Raw genomic sequence first — 17726 nt, forward strand, 5'->3', positions numbered from 1 at the left:
AAGATGACATATAGTTCTAAATCTATTTAATATTTGAGATTGAGCATGAGAGACACTGAATGACTCATTTGGAGCTATTTTCGATCTGTAGTAATCAACTGGGTGAGATATGGCACTGACTGATTCATGGGCTTTAGCACTTAAGTGACTTGGAACACAGGGGGAAAGGAGCACCCAATCTTGTCAAGACAACAGGCTTAAGAACACACACTAAAAACAACCCCAGTATCCCCAACACAGAGAATTGTGCAGCAGTACAGGTTGAATGGGTGTTTGCATGTAAATGAAAATAGTCTAGGGCAGCCTTGTCATTATGCAGAGATGGGTGGACACTCTGGCATTGTTACCCTGAACATGGCCTAGGTGACGACCTACCATAGCTGACTTCTGACTGAAGTGAGACCAGAGAGCACACAGACTCCTGTCCCCAGTGGGCCATGGAGATCAGCGCAGGTCAGGGCTTCTGACTCCATGGATCTACAGATCAGCATGGGAATGGGGCTCTGATTTAAAGATCCTGTGGTCATTGGAGGACCTAGAGTTCATACTTTAGTAGCCCTAGAGGTCACCTTGGGTCCAGGGTTCTGACTAGAGCCTCCAGCCTGTTCACAAACCTTCAAGTCAGAGCTTATTTTCAGATGGGCGACCCAAAATCTCTTGAATCCATGATGGTAGCTGGGAAGTGACCAAAAGACAACTTCTAGCTCTATTATAATACCATCTGCATTCTATAGGGCACACCCCAACTCCATGATAGTTGGCAATTGCCATAGCAACAACTGGATAAAACCTAAAATGGAGGAAAGAGCTGGCATTCAGATTCCTGGAAATTCTCTACCTGTTCCCAGAAAGATAGGAGCACCACCACCACCACCACCACCACCACCACCACCACCACCACCACCACCAGCACCACCAACAACAACAACAACAACACCCCAACCCTGCATTTCTTATTCCACAAGCTCCAGGCCTCCATTGGTAGAGATGAATTTACATGTTTATTTCTAGCTTCTCCCATGTTTGGCCAGCCTCCTTTACCATCCAGTTGCTACTGTTTGTTTTGTTTTGCTTTGCTTTGTTGCTTCCACAGTTCCAAGAAGGACAAAGAACCAATTTGGAGGTAAAAACTGGTAACAGCACAATGCAGTATTAAAAGCAGCCTTGATAAAAGAGTGCATACAATGTCTCCAAAGTAAGAGACTATCCCTGTGACATAATTAAGCTCCCATAGCCACACAATTATCCCCCACACAAACATAACAAATACAATTTCAGAAGGAAGAAAATCTCTAAATTTTAAAAGGGATCTTTCAAAGTGACTTAGAAGAATGGAGGATATTATAAAAATAACTTACCATCTATCAGTAACAATAAATTAATAACTAATAGAGAAAAATCATTATTTTATCACCATTACTCCCCTCAGATTCCAGTTATTTAGTTAAGTAGGGCAGAGGCTGAGGGGTGCCCGAGGTATCTTGGAAAATATTAAAGAAAAAACTTTTTTGCAAAAATAATTTCACAAGGCCTTCTGTTTTCCAGCAAGGGGCACATCTGTCCCATGAGCCTTTGTGCTGTGCCTCAAACAGAGCAAGCTATTAGGTTTAAGTTCCCAGAAAATAGTTTCACACAGCTCTGATTGCACAGGGCCCTCAGAGGCCTTGCTGCAGGTTTGGTTTGGTTTCATGGTGATTTCATGTTTCCTGCTCAAGTTTTTATTAGTTTTATAGAAACACATAAGCATGAAGGGTCAAGGCAAAGGAAGAAACAGAAGAGGAAGTGAAGTTAGGAGAAGGAATTTAGAGAAACGAGATGTTGTTCAGTTTGAGGTACTGTAGACAGCCAGCAAAGCCCAGAGCCCAGGACTGGTACTCCAGGTCCCTGGTGCATCCCCAAACTGGTACTTCCTTCCCCGAAGTGCATGAGGACACATCTTTCATTATGTGAATGGTTAGAACACCGAACAAAATGCACTTGAAGACAAAGGCAATTCTAAGTCTGTCTTAGCTATGGGTCACAGGCACATGCTCAGAAGACATGCCTGGGTATGAAGTCTGAACTCTCCATTTCCCAACTGCATAAACTGGGGCATCAGGGTCTGTGACCCTTATAGTGACAGTATGCTCAGGTGGCTGTGTGAGCACCCATCTCATTTCCTATAGATGAGAACTAGAAAAAGCTACAGTCAGTGAGACTCTGCATATGTGTGTAGAGCACATATACACAGACACAGTTAAACAGTGAGCAGCATACAGTCCACAGCCTGCTTTGAATTGGTTTCCAATTTTTAGAGGCCTTCCGTTTCTCTTCTGGACACAGGTGCCTTTTAAGTTTGTGCCTCACCATTCACACCCAGATCCAACACTAACTATGTGCTTCTTGAAACTTTGTAGGAACTACAAAGAAGCCGCTGAGGAGTCAGCAGGTGGTGGCAGACACCTTTAATCCCAGCACATGGGGAGGCTGAAACAGGCAGATCTCTGTGAGTTCAAGACCAACCTGGTCTACAAGAGCTAGTTCCAGGACAGCCTCCAAATCCACAGAGAAACCCTGTCTCAAAAAACAAACAAACAAACAAACAAAGAAGTCACTTGATTCACTTGCCACTCTGCCTTCCCAGTTCCAGACAAACACAGGTCCTGTGAACATGCTTAACTCCACCTTACTGTTTCTGGAAACTCTCTGGGCCCTCTCTAAGGGCCCTTCTTACCAATCAAGGAAAATTGACTGCTCTTTATCCCGTGAACACACCATGGCACCTTATCTCTGTGTTCCTGCACTGTGTTCTTTCTCCACTTAACACTCCAACACTTCATGCAGGGCCAACATGAACACACTGTGGCTGTTGTTGGCCAGATATATGTCCTTGTATGTAAAAAAAAAAAAAAGGCCTAGTCCTCCCTATCCTTCTTGCACCCTCTTCTCCCTGAGCCAGTCCCACCTGCCATTTAGTTCAGAGAGCACTTTCAGGTCCTTCCTCTCATTTTCCCTTTGCTGGGAAACTATTATGGCCTTTGCTATGGTGGAGTTTTTGAAACCATTTATTATATCTGCTAACTCACCTGTTCCAATTTTAAGAAAACCCTGCCCTTTTGAACACTTGGATGCTTTTACTTCTGTTTAGCCAGAAAATAGGAAAAACTGAGAATCTAAAGGGATTCTCAGCTGAGTGTTTTCCTAATATATACATTAATTTAAAAACATGGAATCTTACTGGGTGTAGTGGTGCTATCTTTAATCCAAGTACTGCAGTTGCAAAGTAATGCAGATGTCTGAGTTCAAGGCCAGCATAATCTACAAAGTGATTGCCAGACCAGCCAGGAATACATAAAACAAACAAATTTGAAATTCCTGCTGACCGACCCTGTGGAATAATCCAGGATGAGCCTGTCCCACTACCATTAAGGACTGTTGAGGACTTAGCTCTACTGCTCTTTCTACTGAGACCATATCTACAGAAATATGCCTTTTGGTCACCTTTTTGACCATTTCTATTTAAAGTTCAGTTTTGTTAAAAATACACCAACCAATGCTGCCTACACACCAGTCCTACTTTCACTTTCTGTTTCTGTTATAAACACCACAACCAAGGGGAACCTAAAAATAAAGGACTTATTTGGCTTAACTGTGCCAGGTGACAATCCATCATTAAGAGAAGTCAAGACAAGAGCTCAAGCAGGAACTGAAGCGAAGCCGTAGAGGTATGTTGCTCACTGGCTTGATCCCTAGCTTCTGCTCAGCTATTTTTCTTGTATAGCCCAAGATCCCTTGCCTGGGGATGATACTGTCTACAGTGGGGATGGGGCCTCCTATGTCAATTAGCAATCAAGAAATGTTCCACTGGCCAATCTGATTGAGGTTTTCCATGACTGAGATTCCCTTGGATAACTCAGCTGTTATCAAGTCAACAACTGAAGATGAGTGGGAGAGTCCCTGTAGTACACAACACTATGCTATACAAAAGTCCAGTGGGTGACTGAGTGTGAGAACTAGAGGTGGGCCCCTCCCATTCACTGAAAACATAACTTTAGACAAACTATTTCCCTCAGGACCCCCCAGTGTCCTTCTATGAAAGAGGAGACAATGATCATCTTTATCTCAGAAGTTGATATGAGTCAGATGAGTAAATGCAGAGTGTTTAGAACAGAGCTTAACACATTAAAAAAAAAAAACTCAATGAATGTTGGTTATTTCTATTACTTTTAAGATAAGTATACCAGAAATGGTGATGCTTGCCTGAAGTCCCAGTAGTGGGGATGCTGAAGCTCTAAGTTCCTGGCCATCCTGAACTATGTAGCAAGATCTTGTTTCAAAACAACAAAATTACTTTATTTTATTACTGTTTTAGGAAACTGTCTTCTAGAAACACATATAACTGTAAAGGGGCTGTCTCTTAATTGACAACATTTAAAAGTTATATAGAAGAATGTCTAACAAAACTCACAGTTTGGGGACACTTACCCCATAATGCACCATCCCTCATTATCAGTTTCTTTTCTGTGATGTCTTGCTCCCTGGAGCCCAGAGAGTTTTGTCTCACATTTTGTTGTCTCAGCAGAGCTTTCAAAGCTTAAATAAATATGCTCTACAGTTCAATATTCTAGAAAAGGCTCGAGTGAAGGATGTTTTTCTATATCAGAGATGGAGTTTTGAAATTGCACAATTCTTCAGGTCCCTAGAATTTTGACCAAGAGTGGTCTGTTTTTTTCAGAGAGCCTTGCACACAGGCAGTAGTTATCAATGTGTCACAATCTTGAAGATCCTGGCAGAAAACTGGGACCACTACATACCTGTAGTTTGGTTGTCTCATTACAGGGACCTTTGACCAGTTTGGGTACTGTTGAGTAACATCATTGACACTCAACAGAGTGCAGCTAGACTGATGAATTTGATGCCTAAACTTAACAGCCCCTCCCCTTCCATCCACCCCTGTAACCCCCTCTGGCAGGAAGTTGTACCCAAACCACAGGAAACACTGTAAATGCTCTGTACCCATAGAGACATAAATAAGTTGATCACCTTAAATTAAAATGGTAGTGGCCTATTCCCTACTTTGCTTAAATAAGTCAAGTATAATAACCCATTTTGCTTGTCTCTCAAACTGTTCATCCACCTGAAGGTAACAGAAAATCTAGATTTCACAGGATTAATTTAGAGTCACCTTGAAGAAAGCTTTGCACATTAAAACCCTGCAAAGAACCCATATAAATCTGCTATTGTGCTTCTCAGAGCTCTAGGCCTGATAGAGAGGGTACAGGGCATGCTATGTATACATGATCAGACTCTATGATAGATTTGAAAATCTATCTTCTAAAAGATAAACTCAACTTGGATTCATTCACAGGGCAGAGTGATAGCAGATGGATAGAAATATATAAAGAGAGAGACTTAGAATCAGCACATATTTATGACATAAAAATGTCATTATGTATTAATAGTTTGGCACCCTATTAAATCCAAGTAAGGGAACAATTTTTACTTAAAGAAACACACTGAAAGTACCTAAGAAAAGCCAAGTGTTACAGAGAACAAGAAGTACACAGAATGTCACTCTACATGTAGTGACCTCTCCTTTTGCCATGCCAATATTCAACAAAACAAGTAGAGCATTATAAAGCTAATTTCTTAATTTTGGGTCAAAACTGGCAGCTGAGAGATGCCTTTTGTACAATGTCAGATGAAAGCAAGCACTAACACACCAGAGCAAGGTGGGTGTTGCTGGACAGATGTGTGAGGAAGGAAGCCACCAGCAACATGGAGACATGTTGAGGAATGCCTGGAACTTCAGAGATGTTCATTAGCTTGGCTTTGCCTGAGAGAAAAGCTCTTACTGTCAGTTTAGTTGGACAACAAATAATATTCTCCTCACTGTCCTAGGTCATGAAACGACTTGGGTTATCCTCATAGAAAACACCACCACATTTTCCTACCAGGGATTAACTTGGTCAAGAGGGAGCAAATGAATGAGAAGACTGATAACTCAGGGCCATGAAGACACTGTCCTCTGTGATCGTTGGGGCTACATGCCAGAGAAGAAGCCCAAACTCTACCTTGGAAGAAGATATTGTCCAAGAAGATTTCCCAGGAGGGGAGTGGGAAGTAAGGCTATGGGGAAACTCTGAAAAAATATAGTGTGCTCAGAAGATTTCTGAGTATTTCAAAAGAATAGCAGGCCATCAAGCAAGGCTATGTCTAATATGGCTCATGTAGGAAATCATACTTGCCCATAATAAGCCTGGGAAGATAGCTGGGGACCACATCACAAAGAAAGAGTTTCTTTCATCAATTTACAGAGTTATTATTGCACGGTGTTCAAGTGTATTGAGCACATACACCACATGGAACTTCATTCAGGGCCTGGACTCTTTATCTCAAAGATAATGGGAATCTACTGGAAGTTCTTAAGCTAAAGTTGATGCAATTACATTTGAGAATCAAATGAAAATCCCAAGGGTCTCTAGGCAGCTGTTATTTTGCACAGTTTAGGCATCTACCTGTCCAAACATGATCCTTTTAGCCTGAGGACTCATGCCTGCTTCAAAACCACTTCCCTGGGAGATATTATCTGATGAGGCCAAGCTGCTCCTCTGGTCCCTGTAACACAGGTGATTGTTTCTTAGTTGCTTATAGTTTTTCTTTCAATGGCACATTCTTCAAGTGTCACTTTGTGTACATGTCATTCAGTCTAGAGAACTACAAGTTTATGGGAGACAGACAGATGCAGTGAGTAAAGGAAACCAGGAAGGAGAGAAATGTGTCTCCAAACAAGGTTAATAATAGTCATCTTTATATTGCACAAAAGGGAGTGGTACCAAGAGCTACCACCATGATGAAGAAAACAGATGGTAACTAGCCAGTCTTAGAGAACTAACAGAGATTGATGAGGCCTGGGCTCCATCGGAGAGTGTTCCACTGTTCTGTTATAAGAGGAGAGACTCTTCACAAGTAATTTTAAATATACAGACTTGACCATAGAGCATAGACTGCTTCATTCGATAAGAAAAGCAGGCCTTGGAAGCCAGAGCTAAAATGAATGTTCTCTAGAGTCTCCTGGGAGACAAAGCTCTGGCCATGTCTGTGAGGGAGCTTTTGGTCAGATGTGGGAAGACCCACCATGGATGTGAGCAGCACCATCCCAAAGGCTGGGTGAAGGACTGCTTAAAAAGGAGAAAGTTAGCCGAGCACCAATGTTCTTCTACCTATGTGACCGGCTGCTTCATACTCCTGTCTCCATGACCTCCATGGTTGATAATATTCTCGAACTGTAACCCAAAAGAAACCCTCTTCCTTAAGTTTCACTTGTCAGGTATTTGAGTAAAACAACAAGCAAAATGGCAAACACAGGGCACTGAACGTTTAAGTGAAATATGCAAATCTTCAGAAGTCAGCTCAAAACATCTAGGCTTTGTCGGCCAGCATCAGCACCAGCAACTCACACACATCCTAGAGATTCTAAGCTAGAACTTGACCCATTTTCTTTCTTTCTTTTTATTTTTAACCAGAATATATTATTAGTTCTTTAGAATTTTCTACAATGTGTTTTGATCGTATTCATCCCCCTAAGTCTTTCTGACACACCCTCCCTCCCAATTTTGTACCATTTTTTATTTAAAACAAACAAACAAACAAACAAACAAACACATATTCTTGATGTGTGGCCTCACAGTGAAGTGTGGTCAACTTACCAGGGCCTACATTTGTAATGAATACCAATCATCCCTCTCCTGGCAGCTACCAACCGCCAATAGCTTCTTATTAGGGATGGGACTTCATGCCCACCTCCTCTCCATGCTGGGTTTGGTCTCACTTGAGCTTGCACAGGTTTTGTTAATTTGCCACTATGCCATGTGATCATCTGCACAGCAGCCTTGCACATATTTTCTATGGCCAATATGTGTCCTTAAATAAGTCTTGGTCTTCATGTAACTCTGGCTTTGTGCATCTTTCATTGATATTTACATTTTAACTCTTATCTAGAGGCCTTCTGGATCTCAGAAATCACAACTCAAAGACCTCTCTGTCCGAAGCCCTTTGCAGAACATCAACTCCTACAATATCAATACTACAGCCCATTAATGCTTACTGTGGCCTGGGCATTAGGATCATGAGTAGTGGTTTGTTCATATTACTTAATTTGCTTCTGAAGACAATATTATCAAATACAATAGTTTTGATTTCTAGTTATTGATTATAATTATAATTGGTTATAATTATAATTATATTGATTATAATGTATTGTATGACCTGGGGAGGTCATACAGTTTGTATATTGTGGAGCTGGGCATCAGACCAGGGATTGGCCCCAGTTATCAGTTGCTGATGGTAAGACTGATGTTGGCTATCCATAGACTTGGAGTAGGTATGGTATCTCTTTCAGTTCCCTCGTACTCTCTGACCCAGCCAGACTGTTTCTGTGGTACTTAAGTCATTCCAAATAACTCCCCCACCAAAAAACAAAACAAAACAACAACGACAACAAAAATCAAGGGGCCTGTTGATGCTGTGTGGTGAGTGAGCAACCTGTAAAGTGGATTTTAAGCTATGGTTCACAAAAGCTATGTATCCTGAACTTTTCATGTAGGTGATCTGAAAAATGTACAAGATCCTTGATATGTCTCTAAATATTTTGAAAACACTAATTTAAAAGAAATATTACCATATTTGAGTGTCAGTTAAAGCCACTAGAAATCTCCACTGATCAACCAGGTGTTTTATTACAAAGAACTATACACTAATAAAATGCCACTTTTTTCTGTTTTACATATTGGAGTTCTATGTCAGCTTTTGTTTGCATAATGTGCTCTGCTCTATGAGAAAGTTGGGAAACCTCTTCCTTAATGTGCAGCATCTTCCTCAGCCGGGTCCCCTCAGCACACCTAATTACACGTGTCTGCTGTCTGAGCAGCCAGCAAAGGTCAACTATCAAAAGTAATAGATCCTAGAGTCTAAGACACAGTGAATTGTAAGATGTACTTTGATTTGATGTACCACAAAGAGAAAACATTCCTAATGAAAATGTAGCACACCCTCAAAATTCAAAGATCTTAAACTTAAAAAAAGAAAGAAGTCAAACACTTAAAAAAATACAGTACTTAAGAACTTGAACTTAAAAAATTTTATATTACTAGTATCATGTGTGTGTGCCTGTGTGTGTGTGTGTGTGTGTGTGTGTGTGTGTGTGTGTGTGTGTAAGTTACAAGAGAAATTTTAAGGGTTGGTCTTTTCCTCTCACCACCTTGTGGGTTCAGGATCAAGCTCAGGTAGCCAGACTTGATGACACTTTTTACCTGCTGAGCTAAATCCCCAGCCCAAGCTTGAACTTTTAATTCAGATTATGTACGTTGGACTTCTGGCACATCCGAGATTCTGTGACTCCGTAATTTGCAAACCCCTCTTTTCAGTTGCAAAAGTGTGCTATTATTACTATTCACTTCAAAAGGCTACATGAGACCTGAATAAGAGATTATGTGAACAAGCGGCGGGCTGGGATGTAGTAAGTTCTTCATTAGTATTGTCTATTGTCATTGCTAGGAGTCTCAACACTGAGCTACAGACTGAAGACATGTGGTTTCCCCAAGGTCACTGGGTGAAGCCTCAGCTCCCATTTGGTGGCATCATCTAAGGGGTTTTGGGAGCTGGTTAGGTCATGAGGGAAGACCTCTCGTGAGCAGGATTAATGTCTTTTGAAGAGAAACCTCAGCAAATTGTCTCAATCCTTCCACCCTGTCAGGACAAGGGAGAATGTACCATCTGTGAAGTATAATGCACACACTCATAGGATATGAAATGGCCCTGATCTTGAACATCCCAGCCTTCAGAACCATAAGAAGTCAGCTTTTGTTATTGCTATGCTATCCATTTCTCTGTGACTTGTTTTTGTCCCTGCATCCTGAATCCATTGAGATAGCCTTTGACACCATGACCTAATTTTTCAAAGTTGTTTTATTAGGGCAAGGGCAGACAGGCCATATTTGTGTGACGTCCAAATAAGTATCTTTAGGGGTCAGAATTTCTCCTTGTTCACCTCCTTTCACAAGCTCTTCTCTCTGAGTAGTGAACACTGATTGAATGGGCTTTTATCCCTAAAGAAGGAGGTTTGTGTTCACACGCCAATTTAATCCCTTCTGATGGGGAAGCTTTAGAAGCTTGCAGCCCTTCTTGCTGACCTCCACATCACACAAGTAGATTTCTCGTGCATGTGTGTCCTACAGCCCCAGATTTGGAATGTTGCTGTAGCTTTCTCATCTCCACTTTTGGTGTTGAGTAGTTAGAAGTCTGTTTATGTAAATGAGGAAACAATGGGTATGTCAACTGGCTTGATTGTGGAAATCATTGTGTGACTCTCCATGTGGTACCTGTCCCCACTCAATTCAGAGAGAGAAATGGGGAGTCACAGCTTTCCAGTTTATCTCATTTCTACCCATGTAACCTCACACAGCTCATGAAACAACTGGATGCTGTCTCAATGGCATCTGGATGTTTGCCTTCTTTTCACTCCATAGACACTTTTCTTTTAAGAAACTGTTAGCCTTTAATTTGTGTCTTTGAATCAGGAGGTCTCCAAACTGGTCTCTCTTCTATCCCATCCCTGAACATACATCCCACACATTGCTACCTATTTCACCTCTCAGTCTAACTCCCTTGAGTGAGAACAGCAGCTTTAGCCAGCCTATAGAGTGTCCCCAGCATGATAGGGGGTCCGTGTATCTGTGCAAGCCACCTCCCAGATGACTTCTCATGTATTAGTGCAGAGGGTATTCCCTCTGCCAATGACCTTGGGCTACCTAGCCCAATAGAAGCACTGCTTCTTGTCTGCCTACATGACATTTTATAAGGAAGGAGGGACAAGTCTGTCTATCTTGACTCTCTTCCTAATAAATTTCTTGTTCCATAAGCAGTCTCACAGTAGCCAGTACTATTGTGTCTTTTGAGAAATCCCCATTGTTTAAAACCCACTACAGGTATGTATGTTGCTGTCTATCTCAAACATGTGCTGATTCACTTCAGTGAAAAGAAACAGTCATTCCAAATGACTCCTAAATCATGTTTGAAGAATATATTTTGTCATATTTTTCAAAATTCTCTTCTTTTGGGTACTTAGAGGTCATAATATGAAGCAGCTATCTCCCCAACTGTGCCGCACGTTCTATGATCTCATAGCCATTGTGTCAACATCAACGTGAGGAATCCCACAGATACCCAGTACATGTATTGATTTTTAAAACTTTTAGAAGCTTCTGGGATTAAAAGACTATGAAATATGATTATTCACTACACTATATTGGATAATTATTATCAAGTAGTCATTAGGCCAAGTTATTCATTAGGTTTTCTTCTCTGATCATCCATCTAAGCGCATTATTCAGCAGACCATCTTCTCTAACATGACAAAATGTCTTGAAAAAATACCTTTGCCATATTAAGTACTGAAATTACCTTTATTTCAGTGATTTGGGAAAGTAAACCAAGTGGGAAAGCATGAAGGCCCTCACCATCTTTTTTAAAGTGAGAACCTTCAGTCCACTGAGGAGTAGGAACACTGAATAAGAGAACATGACAACAACATTTGACTTGCCTGATCCTGGCCCACTCTGCTCCTTCCTGCTGCTCTGCCCAGTACCTTTTCTCTCTTTTCTGTTTCTTCCAAAGACCTCTATCTTCCAGATCCTTTGCCTACATTTCCTTATGCCAGTCTCTGAAACCTACACCCTCGCTCTTGAGCTCATAACAAGATTCCTTCTTATAGGGTTTGCTGACAGCAGGGCTTCATTGCCTCCCTATTTTTCCTTCTGTTTTGTTGCAGATCTGCTTTTGGAACAAAAGGAAAGAAATAAAGGAACAAAGGTGTGTTAGGATAGGACAGTGTCACACTTATGGTCCCGCAGTTAGCCCTGATTAAGTAGCACAAAAAGACACAGATGACAGAAAAGGACTTGGTGAAAGGAGCTGGGGTGGGGCTTTCACAGAGGGTGGGATGATAGCACTCAGAGAGCATTATATGTACATAAGAAATTGTCAAGGAAAAATTCTAACAAAGTTATTTTAAAATAAGAATAGGATGTTTGAATCTACAACCAATAAATAGCAAGTTGAATCTACAACTCAGATCCAAGTGATAGAAATGTGAGGTTGTACTAAAATTCATAATGAAGCCCAGAGCTGGCATGTGCTCTGCACCTACCATTCTGTAGTTCTCCTGGCTTAGTCCATCTCTCTGCTTGCTTCATCCTCAAGACAGTCAGAAAATGATTATGGCAAATATGGGTGCCATCTGGAATATGTCAATATTAAGAGACAGTAGGAAGCTATTTGTTCTATATATGGACAGTCTCACCATGACAAGTAAGAACCCGAGTATTCAAATCCATCACATAACTGGAGGGGAGGATGCTGAGTATATTCTACAAACAGCATGGATGACCACAGCAGTCCACTAAACACCCAGCCTGTCCAATATCCCCCAAATCTTTTTTCACAAACAAGGGGGCAGGGAGCTCAGATATCTGTCTGTCTGTTTCAAGAGCCTGGGGAGTTGAAAAGGTGCTGGATTCCTGGGAGATGGAGTTACAGATAGTTGCCAACCACCTGACATGAGTGGGTACTGGAAGACTGCACTAGAAGAGTAGCAAGTGCTCTTAACTGCTAAGCCATCTCTCCAGTCCTCTCCTGAAATCTCACTAACTTGTCAAAACAGCGGTTTGTTCCTGCCTCCTGCTGCAGGTCCATTGTGAACTGACTTCTGGGATTTCTTTCTTACAGTCATGCAGGGACTCCAGCTAAGGCCTTTTCCCAAAGCGAGTTTTCACAATAATGACAGCAATAGAAAGAGAAGGTGGCTAACTATGCACTTGCCTTCCAAGCTTCTGTCTGTCAGTAATGATGTTCACTTCCACCCACATTTCATTGGCAAAGAAAGGCAGATGGCAATGCCAAATGCCATGAGAAGGAGCAGACATGTAGCTCTTTTCTGTACTCATAGAGACCCCAAGTCTCTGATATATTACAAAACCCCTCTTTATTCTCCACTTCTGCTTCCCAGCGGGACATACTGGAGTTCCTCATAAATTCTATGGACATTATCAAGTAACAATAGTACATCTGTATAGTTAATAGTCTAATGCTAGGACCCCAAGTTCCATTGACTTTAAAATCTCAGTCCATGCCACCTTGTGTCGTATGCTGAATTTTAAAGACACCGTTAGGATATATTTATATGATACAGAGGAAAGGTTAGGTTTTTCTTGTCTGGATACACTGCCATTCCAACCCACTACTGTCCCATTCTTGGAACAGGGAGTTATTAAAGCTTTATCCTATCAGACATTGATCTAGATGGCCATAGATCAATGGATACAATAGATTATTTTGTTTACCTTCATTGAGGCTAAATTCTACTTGATAAACATGTGATAGCTTCTAGAGTAAGAACCTAGCAGGCCAGGTAGCCAGCAGATGAAAGGGAAGAACTACTTAGGTAAGGGTACCCAAAGAAAGTGAGATTTAAGTAGAAATGGGGAGAGGGACAGGGATAAACAGAGAAAGAACTACCTGGTCCAAAATTCAGAAGAGCAAATGCTCTACGGACCTACATGGTTTAGATTACTGAAACACAGCAAGAGAAGCCTGCAGCATGCACAGGTGTGGGAAAGGGAGCAGAAAGACATGAGACTGGAAGAAAGACAGGGAGCCAGAGTTTGGTACAGCACTGGTCAGGATCTCTTGGATGTTGTGATGAAGATACATCACAGATGATGATAAGAACAGGCAAAGCCAGGGGGTGGAGACCAGTTAGAAAACTACTGCAGAAATATAAGTGAGAAATGGTTGCTTGGCCCATAATGGTAGTATGAATAGTGCACTGTCTGATTTTCAGGTCCCCAAGTTCAAGCCCAGTAGAGAGAAGAAGGGCTTGATGATGGGAAGTTACAGCAAAGAATTTGTATACAGCAGTCTTTATCTCATAGAAATCTCCTGTGGGTATGAAACATGCCACATGTTGATTCACTCACTCCTTGGTCACTTTTGTGGAGTTTCTGGGACCTACTGCTGATAATTGCATGTCTGCATTTCCCTTGACAGAGTCAACACCCTCCATGTGGCCCTTTGTGACCTTGTCTACTCTCCATGCTTCTAGTACTTCATGTCTTGGCTTGGACTACAGAACAGAGTTTAGAGACTAAGCCTCACTTTAAAAGTACAACTGTCTTGGTTGTCTCAAGTACCAATTGTCCTGCCAAATTTAGGAAGTCCTGGTTATTTTCAGTGGATCTTAGACTACTCCACCATCTGACAGTCAGGAGCCAACCATGGATTTTCTGCTAGGCTTGAGTGAAAGTCCTAGTCTGATGCCCTGCCTCTTCAGCAGATGAATTGAATATCTTGAATCTTTCACTTCCGGCTTATTATTTCCTTTTGGTTCAGACCAGAAGGGAATGATGGACAAATTTGTCTCTCTTGGACAGTCCTGCAAAATGTTCCACTGTTCAGTACTATGGTATGGGTCACTCATCACCTACCTGCAGAAATCTCAGGTCTTGATAAAACCATTTTCTATTTTTTTGTCATTGAGTCTAAAGTAAACCAAATAAAAAAATCCCAGGTACAAAATTTCAGGTGTCATGTGCTTCCAGGGCCACGCTAGTGCAAGACAGGCCTTTCCTGACTAGAACCCCCTTAAAATGCATCCCTACATCCCTCACCGTTCGCATGCTTGTCCCCAAATTGACAGTCAAACTAAAACAAACTGAAGCTAATTTAGACAAAAGGTATTTTTTTAAGGCATTTTCTTGCCATCACAGAAGGAACAAGCTTGGAGATTGGGCAATGAAGAATAAGACTGTAATCATGTCACAAGACACAAAGGACAACATTTCAATCCCAGCTTCCACTTTAGAGACAGCATCTGAACTTGCACTGGGCCTGTGCATGAGGTGTATGATAAATTAGTTCTACTAGAACTATGGCTCTGGAGTTTCTGGGAAATTGGTTTAATCGCTTACCTGCAGCCGCTGCCATTTCACTATATTCAACCCATCACCTTGCTGGCTAAGTTAAGGGATGGGACATGTAATACAATTGGTACAGTCTAGGTCATGTGTCCACAAAACAGAGAACTTCAACAAAGCGTTGACCATTTTGAAAGTTTTTATGAGACTGGACTTTACTCCCCCAAATACATAGGACCTTAGACTCTAGGAAGCTGAAAAACACTGAGATACAAAAACCAAGGGATCCATTTGTACAGTAAAATACCAGTAAGTTGCAGTAAATTCTGGGGGGGTGAGGGGTAGCAAAATAGGAGTTGACAAAGAACATAAGAATGAAACCACTTTAAATTACAGTCTAGGGCAGAAGTTCTCAACCTTCCTAATGCTGGGACTCTTTAATACAGTTCCTCATGCTGTGGTGACCCTCAGCTATAAAATTATTCTGTTGCCACTTCATAACTGCAATTATCCTACTATGGTGAATAGTAATGTAAATATCTGACATGAGGGATTTGTCATATGCAACCCCTGTGAAAGGGTCATTCGAGCCCCCAAACCTGTAGCAACCTACAGGCTGAGAACCACTGGTAAAAGGGAAACACAAGAATTGTGATTTTAAACAAGGAAAGAAGCCAGATCCTCAAAGATGGCCACCGGTAAAGGGAAGAACAGAGGCCAAGGAATCTCATCTCTCCGTGGGAAGGAGTATGAAGTCCGCCAAAACTTAAAGGCAGCTGGAGCATTCAAGAGGGACACAGGAGAAATGTGAAGATAGGAACAGACTCATAGGCTATGGTCAGAGGTTTATTCCAAGCAAAATGGGAAACCATTGCAAGTTTGGGGCAGGTGAATAAAGGGATTTAACTTTGGGGCTTTTTGTTTGTTTTGTGCTTTTTCCTTTGTTGTTGTTTTTCTTAAATTCCTTTTGCTATTCCCTAGAGAAGTAGCTGTGGGAAGTGCCGCAGGGGTGTGAGGTGAGGGGTGACTAATAGAGGCCACAGCAGTGATAGGGATAAAAATGAATCTGGTGTATACATTTGGTGATACTATCAATGGTTTGGATTTAGTGCCTCGGAGGTGAACAGAGATCTCTGAACCAAATAATTGAATGAGTAGTTGCAACTCCATTGGTAACCAAATGCTGGTAACCAAAGGCTGAGGATTCCCTTCTTTCGGCCGGTCATGAAGGTGCTAAGGCTTCAATGAAAATGGCAACATGATTTCAAGAATTTCTACAAACCTACTTGGAAGGCACTGCAAATAAAGTCACTATTGAGTATTCCCTTGACTCTTGGGGTCCAGGAATACTTCACTGGCTTTTATATTTGTCCTCACCACTCCATCCCCACACATTTATAGTATTTTTATTGCCAAATGTTCAAACACACATAAAAGTACATGAATAAAAATTTACAAGACACCTGTATACCTACATCCAGATTTAACAAACGTTACCATTTGACTATATTTGCTTCAGATCTTCTTGAAAGTGTCACAACACACAGCTCTACTGGCTCACTCCTTCCTCTAAACGTATGATGCCATTTATACAAAATCCAAAAACACTCAGCAGTCTCTGTCTTTCAGGGAGTACTGCACATGGAGGAAAGTTACAAACACAGCCATCCAGAATAGCCAAAAGCAGAATTTGTGTGTGTGTGTGTGTGTGTTTCTAATTTACATCAAATGTAGTATGATACTGGTATATTGGAGGTACCTTGGTCATTCTGGAGAGTGGCTTTTCCCTTCATGTGAAATCTTCCAAAAAATCTACAGCTGTAGAACTCAAAGATACCAAGCTAACCCTTAGTTTTCAGCTTATGGGGTCGCAACTGGCATGCTATTTGCTGAAATCTACTCCAGCCTCATGAAGGCAGGCAGATTGAATCTTTGCAGCACACACTCTTTTGCAGAGCATGCATCTAGAAACCTTATCACAGACTGCAGAGCCACCAATACTTCTGCTAAAGCCCAGGACCCACAGACCCTCCTTAGAGATCCCAGACTCAACCACCCTTCTGTTCCTTTAACACACCAAACCTGATTTGGACAAGATCATCTCTATCTGCTTTTGTGTACTAAAGGCTCCCAACACATTCTTTTAAGTCTAAGTAAAGAAAGCTAGTGTTCAGCACAAGAGGCACTGTTACACAAAAATTCCTTTCTTGTTTTCCCAGTGAACTAAGTAAGAGACAGGTGAGTAATATCTGGTTGCCTTCTCACTTCCAAAATAGGGTTTGACTATGCTCTGCAGAGTGTCCCTGCGTCTGTCAGCCACTCAGAATGGGTTCTTTCTATTCCACCAGTACCTGACATTTTAATTACCTTAATGAAATTAAGTGGCAAATGATGGGCTCCTGGCCACTCAAGACTTTCACTCCTTATATCCCCTTTCTTCCATCTTGGTATCTTAATTCCAAAATTGTTCTATTCACTTCAGAAAGATCATTTGTTCATTTCATTTCCCTTTATTTCATTGGTAAACTCAAAATAGTAATGGGGAATGAAAGAGTATTTTGATCAATATAGTAGAGTAACTTTTTACATTGATTAGGTGTGTAAACACACAGACACCTGTGTAAGGATGACTCTTTCCACCAAGCCGCCTGAGCCCTGCTGCCATGTGGGTGCCCAAAATAACACACAAAGATTAATATTAGGTACAATGCTGCTGGCCAAATGACTAGGATTTCTTACTTGCTAGCTCATTCTTAATTATCAACCATAACTACTAAT

The sequence above is a fragment of the Cricetulus griseus genome (genome assembly GCF_003668045.3).
Source record: "Cricetulus griseus strain 17A/GY chromosome 1 unlocalized genomic scaffold, alternate assembly CriGri-PICRH-1.0 chr1_0, whole genome shotgun sequence".
Classification (NCBI taxonomy): Eukaryota; Metazoa; Chordata; class Mammalia; order Rodentia; family Cricetidae; genus Cricetulus; species Cricetulus griseus.